We start from the raw sequence: 10,994 nt of genomic DNA, 5'->3' as shown, positions 1-10,994 counted from the left end.
ATCAAAAATCACTAAGCATGTGAAGACATAGGAAATGTGACTAATAGTCAAAAAAAAAAAAAAAAAAAGTCAGTAGAACAGACTCTCCCTCCAACCCCCAGCCCCAATGATTCACGCATTTCGATTATACAAATTTTGATATTTTTCTACAATAAAATTCTGCTCAGCAAAAGGAAAAAAATGGACTACTAATACATGCAACAACATGGTTGAATCTCAAAAACACTTTAAGTGAAATAGACCAAACACAAAGATATATGCTGCATGATTCCATTTATGCAAAGTTTGAGAATAGGAAAAACTACCCCATGATTTAAAAAAAACAGAACAGTTGTCTGTAAGAAATGAGAATTGACTAAAAGGAGGCATAAGAAAATGTTCTTGAAGATGGAAATGTTCTTAATTTTGATTGGGATTGTGGTTTCACAGGTGCATACACTAATCAAATAGTACACTTAAAATCTATGCATTTCAGTGTGTACAAATTTTACCTCAATTTAAAAGGCAAAAGAATAGTGGGGAAACATAGAGGATAGATTGAAAAATTTGAAAACACGTTTAATCAGACTTCTAGAAGAACTGAAGAACTGATGGCAAGACAACATTCAAAGAGGAAATGGCTAACAATTGATGAGAGATATTGACTCCTCAGACTGAAAGTGTACACCAAGTGCCAAGCACAATAAACAAAGATAAATCCCCACTTAGACATAGCAGTGAAACTGCAAAACATTAAAGATAACATCATAAAAGCTATGAGAGACAGGGAGAAAGAAAAGATTTTCTACAAAGACATGCTCATTAAACTGACCTCAATCTTTTAATCAGCAGCATGGATGCCAGAATACAAGTGAATAATATCTTCAAAGTGTTGAAGGAAAATGTAATAAAAGCCATATACCTAGGTAAGTACCACATACCTTTCAGAGTCAGGGCAAAATAAAGACTTGTTAAATATAAAAAACTAATAGTTTTGTTTTTTTAACCACTCACATGCTCCCTGAATAAACTACTAAAGGACATTTTCCAACAACAAAAAAAGCCAAATTAGAAGCAAGGTGTGGGGCTAATCAGAGAAGTCAGAAATAGCAGAACATATTGGCAGCTGCCACTAGCTAGTAACTACAGTCAATCAAAGACACTTTTAATATTTTAAAAGGTAATTGATGTAAAAGTAATATAATGAGTGTTCATTGTAGAAAATTGGAAACATACAGAAAATTATAAAGTATAAAAACCACCCAAAGTCCAGCACTCAGAGATCACATTGCTGTTTCCACTAGTCATGTACCCAAAACTGAGAACCTGTACCAGTGCCTGTTCTTTTCAAGAAGACATTTAATGACATACATTATCATATTAGATGATTATTCCACAATGGATATAAACAATCTGCCTTTTGATTTGTCCCTGTATTTACTATTTTCCATAATGTTGCTATAAAAAAAACTTTGTGCATACATTTTTGTATGAGTCACTGGCTATTTTATTAGGATAGATCCCTAGCAAAGGCAGTTCTGTAAATTCTGTCTACTGTAGCAAGACCTGGCCTTGTTGGAGCAGATGGAGCATTCAGTTCCTCTCAAATGAAAGGCGTCTGGGCAGCATAAACAACCTTGTATTGAGAAGCCAAGATGGGATTTTTTATCTATCCTTGGCGCTGACCAGGCCAATCAATTGCTTCTCTGAGCTCCAGGATTCTCTTTTTTTTTTTTTTTTTTTTAATTATACTTTAAGTTCTAGGGTACATGTGCATAACGTGCAGGTTTGTTACATATGTATACTTGTGCCATGTTGGTGTGCTGCACCCATCAACTCGTCAGCACCCATCAATTCATCATTTATATCAGGTATAACTCCCAATGCAATCCCTCCCCCTTCCCCCCTCTCCATGATAGGCCCCAGTGTGTGACGTTCCCCTTCCCGAGTCCAAGTGATCTCATTGTTCAGTTCCCACCTATGAGTGAGAACATGTGGTGTTTGGTTTTCTGTTCTTGCGATAGTTTGCTGAGAATGATGGTTTCCAGCTGCATCCATGTCCCTACAAAGGATGCAGATTCATCCTTTTTTATGGCTGCATAGTATTCCATGGTGTATATGTGCCACATTTTCTTAATCCAGTCTGTCACAGATGGACATTTGGGTTGATTCCAAGTCTTTGCTATTGTGAATAGTGCCGCAATAAACATACGTGTGCATGTGTCTTTATAGCAGCATGATTTATAATCCTTTGGGTATATACCCAGTAGTGGGATGGCTGGGTCATATGGTACATCTAGTTCTAGATCCTTGAGGAATTGCCATACTGTTTTCCATAATGGTTGAACTAGTTTACAATCCCACCAACAGTGTAAAAGTGTTCCTATTTCTCCACATCCTCTCCAACACCTGTTGTTTCCTGACTTTTTAATGATTGCCATTCTAACTGGTGTGAGATGGTATCTCATTGTGGTTTTGATTTGCATTTCTCTGATGGCGAGTGATGATGAGCATTTTTCCATGTGTCTGTTGGCTGTATGAATGTCTTCTTTTGAGAAATGTCTGTTCATATCCTTTGCCCACTTTTTGATGGGGTTGTTTGTTTTTTTCTTGTAAATTTGTTTGAGTTCTTTGTAGATTCTGGATATTAGCCCTTTGTCAAGTGGGCTTCATCCCTGGGATGCAAGGCTGGTTCAACATTCGCAAATCAATCAACGTAATCCAGCATATCAACAGAACCAAAGACAAGAACCACATGATTATCTCAATAGATGCAGAAAAGGCTTTTGACATAATTCAACAGCCCTTCATGCTAAAAACGCTCAATAAATTCGGTATTGATGGAACATACCTCAAAATAATAAGAGCTATTTATGACAAACCCACAGCTAATATCATACTGAATGGGCAAAAACTGGAAAAATTCCCTTTGAAAACTGGCACAAGACAGGGATGCCCTCTCTCACCACTCCTATTCAACATAGTGTTGGAAGTTCTGGCTAGGGCAATCAGGCAAGACAAAGAAATCAAGGGTATTCAGTTAGGAAAAGAAGAAGTCAAATTGTCCCTGTTTGCAGATGACATGATTGTATATTTAGAAAACCCCATTGTCTCAGCCCAAAATCTCCTTAAGCTGATAAGCAACTTCAGCAAAGTCTCAGGATACAAAATTAATGTGCAAAAATCACAAGCATTCTTATACACCAGTAACAGACAAACAGAGAGCCAAATCAGGAATGAACTTCCATTCACAATTGCTTCAAAGAGAATAAAATACCTAAGAATCCAACTTACAAGAGATGTAAAGGACCTCTTCAAGGAGAACTACAAACCACTGCTCAGTGAAATAAAAGAGGACACAAACAAATGGAAGAATATATCGTGCTCATGGATAGGAAGAATCAATATCGTGAAAATGGCCATATTGCCCAAGGTTATTTATAGATTCAATGCCATCCCCATCAAGCTACCAATGACTTCCTTCACAGAACTGGAAAAAACTGCTTTAAAGTTCATATGGAACCAAAAAAGAGCCCGCATTGCCAAGACAATCCTAAGTCAAAAGGACAAAGCTGGAGGCGTCATGCTACCTGACTTCAAACTATACTACAAGGCTACAGTAACCAAAACAGCATGGTACTGGTACCAAAACAGAGATATAGACCAATGGAACAGAACAGAGTCCTCAGAAATAATACCACACATCTACAGCCATCTGATCTTTGACAAACCTGAGAGAAACAAGAAATGGGGAAAGGATTCCCTATTTAATAAATGGTGCTGGGAAAATTGGCTAGCCATAAGTAGAAAGCTGAAACTGGATCCTTTCCTTACTCCTTATACGAAGATTAATTCAAGATGGATTAGAGACTTAAATGTTAGACCTAATACCATAAAAACCCTAGAAGAAAACCTGGGTAGTACCATTCAGGACATAGGCATGGGCAAGGACTTCATGTCTAAAACATCAAAAGCAACGGCAGCAAAAGCCAAAATTGACAAAAGGGATCTAATTAAACTAAAGAGCTTCTGCACAGCAAAAGAAACTACCACCATAGTGAACAGGCAACCTACAGAACAGGATCCTCTTATGCAACAACGAAGTTAGGTAGAGTATTTGGCAGGTCCCTTCCTGCTGTAACCTTCTACACCAGCAGATATCCTTCTGCTCAAACCACCAATAATAAGGCCTGATCATGTCCAAAAAGAGCCCCCCTTTCCCCAGAAAAGGGTCTGGCTCTACAACAGTGGAAACATTCTCCCTAGTCCCAGCTCCCAGGGCAAGTGACACTATGAAGCAAGAGCTGCTTGCAGAGAGAGGTGAAGCTGAAACCGCACCCCTGGGTGGGATCAGATTTCCCCAGTAAAGACCGACCTCGACACCCAGAATGTGCTCCTGGCCCAGGGTGCTGTGCTGGAGGCCAAGTCGGCTTCTCTCACATGCTCACTGGGGCTAGAGTTGGCCTATCTCCTCGGCCTCTGGCCCTTCAGGTTGGACAGACGCACAAGCAATGTTCTGGTGCGTCTTGTGCAGCGCTTCCCACAAGCAGAAGATAAGACGACAAATCCCTGAGGTCTGAAAATAATGCATAAAAAGACCTACAGCAAAAGAGAAAAATCTGTTTTTCACTTTAAAATGCATGTGCTTTTTCTATCTTATTCCATAAAGTTTCTGTATTTATTTTAGTGTAGAAAACATTTCCCCCACTCTTCAAGTAATATTGATATCCCCAAGAAGATGCGCCACATTCATCGTGTGGCTTAAATTAACCCCAGCACACACAACACCCCCCACTAGTGGAAAGTGCAAGTAGCTGGGTTAGAGAAGCAGGAGTTTCCTCTGCCTCCCACCCTCTGTGCTTGCTCTCAATAGCCTGGCTGTCCTCAACCTCAGCACTGTTTCCAGTCTTCAGCCTGGGGGCTACTCCATTTGTCTCTCCTGTTTTTTTCAGTGGTCACATTTTGAAGATGCTAAATGTATTATTCTGAAAACCAGCTGTCCCTGAATGAGCTATGCTTCAAAGTAACTCCATAGTTGGTGATAGGATGTTTCATGGTAAAGGAGTATTCCACATAAGTGAAAAAAAAAAAAATAGATTATCATCATCTTGCAACCCTCCAATGAATTAAAAGATCTGGGTCATGATCATCAATGGCGGCTCACACCAAAACGGAGACAACCAGACACCTTGGGACTTCTGACACAGCACCGCCTATAAAGTACCCCAGGCAAACAACAAAAAACAAGCCTGAATCTGAAGAAGGTTTGCAATCCAACTACCAGTTCACAGGAAATACAGAGGAATATGTTAAATGACATCAATGCAATCAGTGAGATCCACAGCGATTTCCTCAATAAAATAAAAATCCAATTTCCTCAATAGTAAATTGTAAAAGTGAGGGAAAGAGAAAGAGGGAAATCTATGAACTAAAAAGAGATATCAAGCACATGCAATCTATGAGTCTTACATGTTCTGATACAAACAAACCCACTATTTAAAAATCACTGGCTGGGTGCGGTGGCTCATGCCTACAGTCCCAACACTTTGGGAGGTCGAGGCAGGTGGATCACCTGAAGTCAGGAGTTCGAGACCAACCTGGCCAACATGGCAAAACCTCATTTCTACTAAAAATACAAAAATTAGCTGGGTGTGGTGGTGGACATCCCTAGTCCCAGCTACTCAGGAGGCTGAAGCAGGAGAATCGCTTGAACTTGAGAGGCGGAGGTTGCAGTGAGCTGAGATTATGCCACTGCACTCCAGCCTGGGTGACAGACTGTGTCTCCAAGAAAAGAAAAAAAAAGTCACTGATGCCTTCAGTGGGTACAGAGTTTCAGTTTGGGATGATGAAAAAAAGCTCTGGAGATAGATGGTGGTGATGGTTGCACAACAATGTAAATGTAGTCAATGATATTGATCTGTACACTTAAAATGAATAAAATGCTATATTTCATGTTTTGTATAATTTACTACAGTAAAAATTGTTTTTCGTTTTTTAAATGGATTTATTTTTCTAACTACATACTAGTATGTAAAAAAATGTTTATGAAACTACTAGGAAAATTTGAACACTGACTAGATATTTGACGATAGTAATGAATTACTAAGGCTATATTTTATATGTCTTTATCTTTTAGAGATACATAAAAAGGTATTTATAGATTAAATGATACGATGGCTGCGATCTGCCACAGATTAATCCAATGCTGGTGGAGGGGGTGGTATAAGTTATATAAGAGTGGCCAGGAATTGCTGACTGCTGTAGCTAATGATGGATACAAGGGTTTATTGTGTATTTGAAATGTTCCCTACTACAAAGTGTTTAAAAGAAGACTCTGGCCTTGTATAGTTTACATTTGGCTGTGAGAAAATATAAAATATTTAGAATATCAGCTAGTAATAAGGGTTAAGATGAAAAAGTAAGTCAGGAGTATATGAGGAGGTGCAGGTTGGAAATATAAGTTTGGAAACTTTCAGCATGAATAAATGTTTAAAGTCCTGAGCTTTGAATGAGCCATGGGTTACATTCATCTAGGGAATTAGTATAAATAGAAAATAGACTGAGTTCTGAACTCTGGGGTTCTCAGACCTCTGGCTGAGAGGTTGGAGAAATGAGGACAATTCAAAAAATAATTCTGAAAAGTCAGTGAGGGAGGAGGAAAGCCCGTAGGAGCAGCAAGTCCCTAAATCCAGAGACAAACCCATTTCCAAAAGGGAGTGATCACAAGTGTCCAACGATGCTCACAGCCTAGTGAATTCAGTACTGAAGATAGGCCATTAGATTTAGTATCTAAATATCTGACCTCATGCTACTCCCGGCTTCTGATCTCCAGCTGGAGTCTTGCATGACTGAATCCAATCTAGAGTCAGAGGGCAGGGAAGCCCACAGAGGCAGTCCAGAATGGAGAGGGGCTACAGGAGAGCACCCAGGAGACAGCTGTCACAGGAATCTCGCCTCCTTCAATCCTCGTTCTTTTGGAGCATAGACTTCAGAATTGTAGGGACTGTGTTTCATTAGAGCCAGAGTCAAGCTATCATCACCATCTTCATCTTCTTCATCTTCATCATCATTCTTGTTTACCCAAAAGGAATCTTAATTATTCAAGGTGCCTTGTTCCATCGTGGCAGAGCCAGGATAACATCCCAAGGCTTTGGACTCCTGGTTCAGTACATTGTACCATCTTCCCCGACATCTCCCCAGTCACCCTGCTCCTGTGACCACATGGATGGATTACATTTATTCATCAGTTAACCCATTCTCGTGGCTGGAAGTTTAAAATAAGGACCCCTGTTTTTTTTTTTTTTTTGAGACGAAGTCTCGCTCTGTCACCCAGGCTGGAGTGCAGTGGCGTGATCGCAGCTCACTGCAAGCTCCACCTCCCAGATTCACGCCATTCTCCCCACTCAGCCTCCTGAGTAGCTGGGACTACAGGCGCCCGCCACCACGCCTGGCTAATTTTGTTTTTGTATTTTTAGTAGAGACGGGGTTTCACCGTGTTAGCCAGGATGGTCTCGATCTCCTGACTTTGTGATCTGCCTGCCTTGGCCTCCCAAAGTGCTGGGATTACAGGCGTGAACCACCGCGCCCGGCCTGTTCTTTCTTATTTGTACCACATGTAGCATCATTCTAAAGTCCCTGGAAACTGGGAACACAAGGGCCACACTAGGTCCTGATGAAATCCCAAGGTGAGTGGGAACTGTCATTACCAACAAAGAGCTGCCTCATCTAAGTGGTCTCTCCTTTCAGCAGGACATGGTGTGCTGTTGCCATGCCTGTGCCTGCCACCAGCAAAGGCTGCCTTCCAGATTGGCTCCTTTCTAGACATGTGCAAGGAAATGTCCTGGGCAGGCAAAGGCTCCACTGATTTTGAGATGAAGGGGCTGTTTTCCGGGGGTTGATCCCAGGAAACATAAAAGTGGAGACCACCTGGGGCTTCAGTCCACCCTGTGATGTTATTCTTGAAGACTAAGATAATTTAGGAAGAGTAATAAAAAATATGAGCTAATATGTGTTTTGTGTTTGTTATGTCAGGCACTGTTCTAAGCACTTTGTGTATGTTTTCTGGCTGAATTATTGGAACAGCTTTTGGAGGGACATGCAGCTGTTACCCTGACAATCCAGTTACTCCACTGCCCCACTCATCTGGATGACTGTGTCACTCCTCCTCTCTCCCAAAGCTGCATGTGTACCACCTTCCTCATTATTGCTTTCATCTGATGACTCCACTGAGAAAGTACTACATCTGGTCTTATTTCCAAATTAGGCCACATTCACAGATACTGGGGGTTAGAACATCATATATTTTGGGCAGGGACACAATTCAACCTACAACACTGTCCTAAAAGTTTGTGCCCATTGAACTGCAGGCAACACCCGGGAGGTGCTCACAGATTAAGCAGAGTGGAGCACCACAGGGGGAGTTAAAAAAAAGGCTGTGCTGGGAAGGAGGCCTGAGCCTTAAGCCCAGGAGGAAACACATGACTACAAGTGAGAAGCTGGGCTTCAGGAGGAAGATGGAAGCGGGTTGAAGCCCAGCTCCCCCATTTGCTGCAGTGAGCCTTAAACTTTTCAAGGAATCACAGATGCTCCCCCCTCAGAAAAGTGCTCACACACACACATACACACAAACACACACACACAACTGAGCTTATGATTTCAGGGGTTCATGGTTCTCAAACACCTGAAACTCAGAAGAAACCCGACTTCCATGCTTTGTGACATTAGGCAAGTTACTTAGTCTCTCCGACCTTCAGTTTCTGCACTGATGACATGGGGATGTGGTCATTACCTGCAGGCAGTTGGGAAGATGTGTGAGAATTCAGTGTGGTGATATCTGCACTGCACGTGACGCAGTTCTGATCTCCAGGGGCCCCAGGGAATGGCAGTCATTGCTCGTGGCTCTCTTGCCACCCTTCTTTCCCTCCCCACCGCCTGCTGCTCCTGCTTCCTGGGCATGGACTCTCATTTCCCTCTCTCTCTCCCTCTCCCATTTGGACTGCAGATCTTCAGCCTATTGAGCTTGAAGAAGGTGGAAGCTGGGGCAGAGAAAAGTGCAGGGTGATGAGGTGATGAGGTGATGCCCTACTGCTCTCATCCATTACCATTAGAAACATCTCTCTGCAAGACATCCCAGCTGACATGGACTGGGAACCATATTTTTAAAAAATAAACATCAGGAGGGGGCGGAGCAAGATGGCCGAATAGGAACAGCTTCAGTTTCCATCTCCCAGCGCGAGCGACACAGAAGACCGGCGATTTCTGCATTTTCAACTGAGGTACTGGGGTCATCTCACACGGGAGTGCCGGACAATCCGTGCTGGTCAGCTGCTGCAGCCCGACCAGCGGGAGCTGAAGCAGGGCGAGGCATCGCCTCACCTGGGAAGCGCGAGGGGGAAGGGAGTCCCTTTTCCTAGCCAGGGGAACTGAGACACACAACACCTGGAAAATCGGGTAACTCCCACCCCAATACTGCGCTGTAACACCGGCACACCGGAGATTGTATCCCACACCTGGCCGGGAGGGTCCCACGCCCACGGAGCCTCTCTCCTTGCTAACACAGCAGTCTGCGGCAATCTAACCGCAAGGCAGCAGCGAGGCTGGGGGAGGGGCGCCCGCCATCGCTGAGGCTTAAGTAGGTAACTAAAGCCGCTGGGAAGCTGGAACTGGGTGGAGCTCACAGCAGCTCAAGGAAACCTGCCTGTCTCTGTAGACTGCGCCTCTGGGGACAGGGCTCAGCTAAAGGAGTAGAAGCCTGTGAAACGCGAACGACTCTGTCTGACAGCTTTGAAGAGAGCAGTGGATCTCCCAACACGGAGGTTGAGATCTGAGAAGGGGCAGTCTGCCTGCTCAAGTGGGTCACTGGCCCCTGAGTAGCCTAACTGGGAGACATCCCCCACTAGGGGCAGTCTGACACCCCACACCTCACAGGGTGGAGTACACCCCTGAGAGGAAGCTTCCAAAGCAAGAATCAGACAGGTGCACTCGCTGTTCAGCAATATTCTATCTTCTGCAACCTCTGCTGCTGATACCCAGGCAAACAGGGTCTGGAGTGGACCTCAAGCAATCTCCAACAGACCTATAGCTGAGGGTCCTGATAGTCAGAAGGAAACCTATCAAACAGGAAGGACACCTACATCAAAACCCCATCAGTACGTCACCATCATCAAAGACCAGTGACAGATAAAACCACAAAGATGGGGAAAAAGCAGGGCAGAAAAGCTGGAAATTCAAAAAATAAGAGCGCATCTCTTCCTGCAAAGGAGCACAGCCCATCGCCAGCAACGGATCAAAGCTGGTCAGAGAATGATTTTGATGAGATGAGAGAAGAAGGCTTCAGTCCATCAAACCTCTCAGAGCTAAAGGAGGAATTACGTACCCAGCGCAAAGAAACTAAAAATCTTGAAAAAAAAGTGGAAGAATTGACAGCTAGACTAATTAATGCAGAGAAGGTCATAAACGAAATGACAGAGATGAAAACCATGACACGAGAAATACGTGACAAATGCACAAGCTTCAGTAACCGACTCGATCAACTGGAAGAAAGAGTATCAGCGATTGAGGATCAAATGAATGAAATGAAGCGAGAAGAGAAACCAAAAGAAAAAAGAAGAAAAAGAAATGAACAAAGCCTGCAAGAAGTATGGGATTATGTCAAAAGACCAAATCTACGTCTGATTGGGGTGCCTGAAAGTGAGGGGGAAAATGGAACCAAATTGGAAAACACTCTACAGGATATCATTCAGGAGAACTTCCCCAACCTAGCAGGCCAGGCCAACATTCAAATTCAGGAAATACAGAGAACGCCACAAAGATACTCCTCCAGAAGAGCAACTCCAAGACACATAATTGCCAGATTCACCAAAGTTGAAATGAAGGAAAAAATCTTAAGGGCAGCCAGAGAGAAAGGTGGGGTTACCCACAAAGGGAAGCCCATCAGACTGACAGCAGATCTCTCGGCAGAAACTCTACAAGCCAGAAGAGAGTGGGGGCCAATATTCAACGTTCTTAAAGAAAAG

This window comes from Piliocolobus tephrosceles, chromosome 18 (genome assembly GCF_002776525.5).
Source record: "Piliocolobus tephrosceles isolate RC106 chromosome 18, ASM277652v3, whole genome shotgun sequence".
Taxonomy (NCBI): domain Eukaryota; kingdom Metazoa; phylum Chordata; class Mammalia; order Primates; family Cercopithecidae; genus Piliocolobus; species Piliocolobus tephrosceles.
This window is presented reverse-complemented; position numbering follows the sequence as displayed.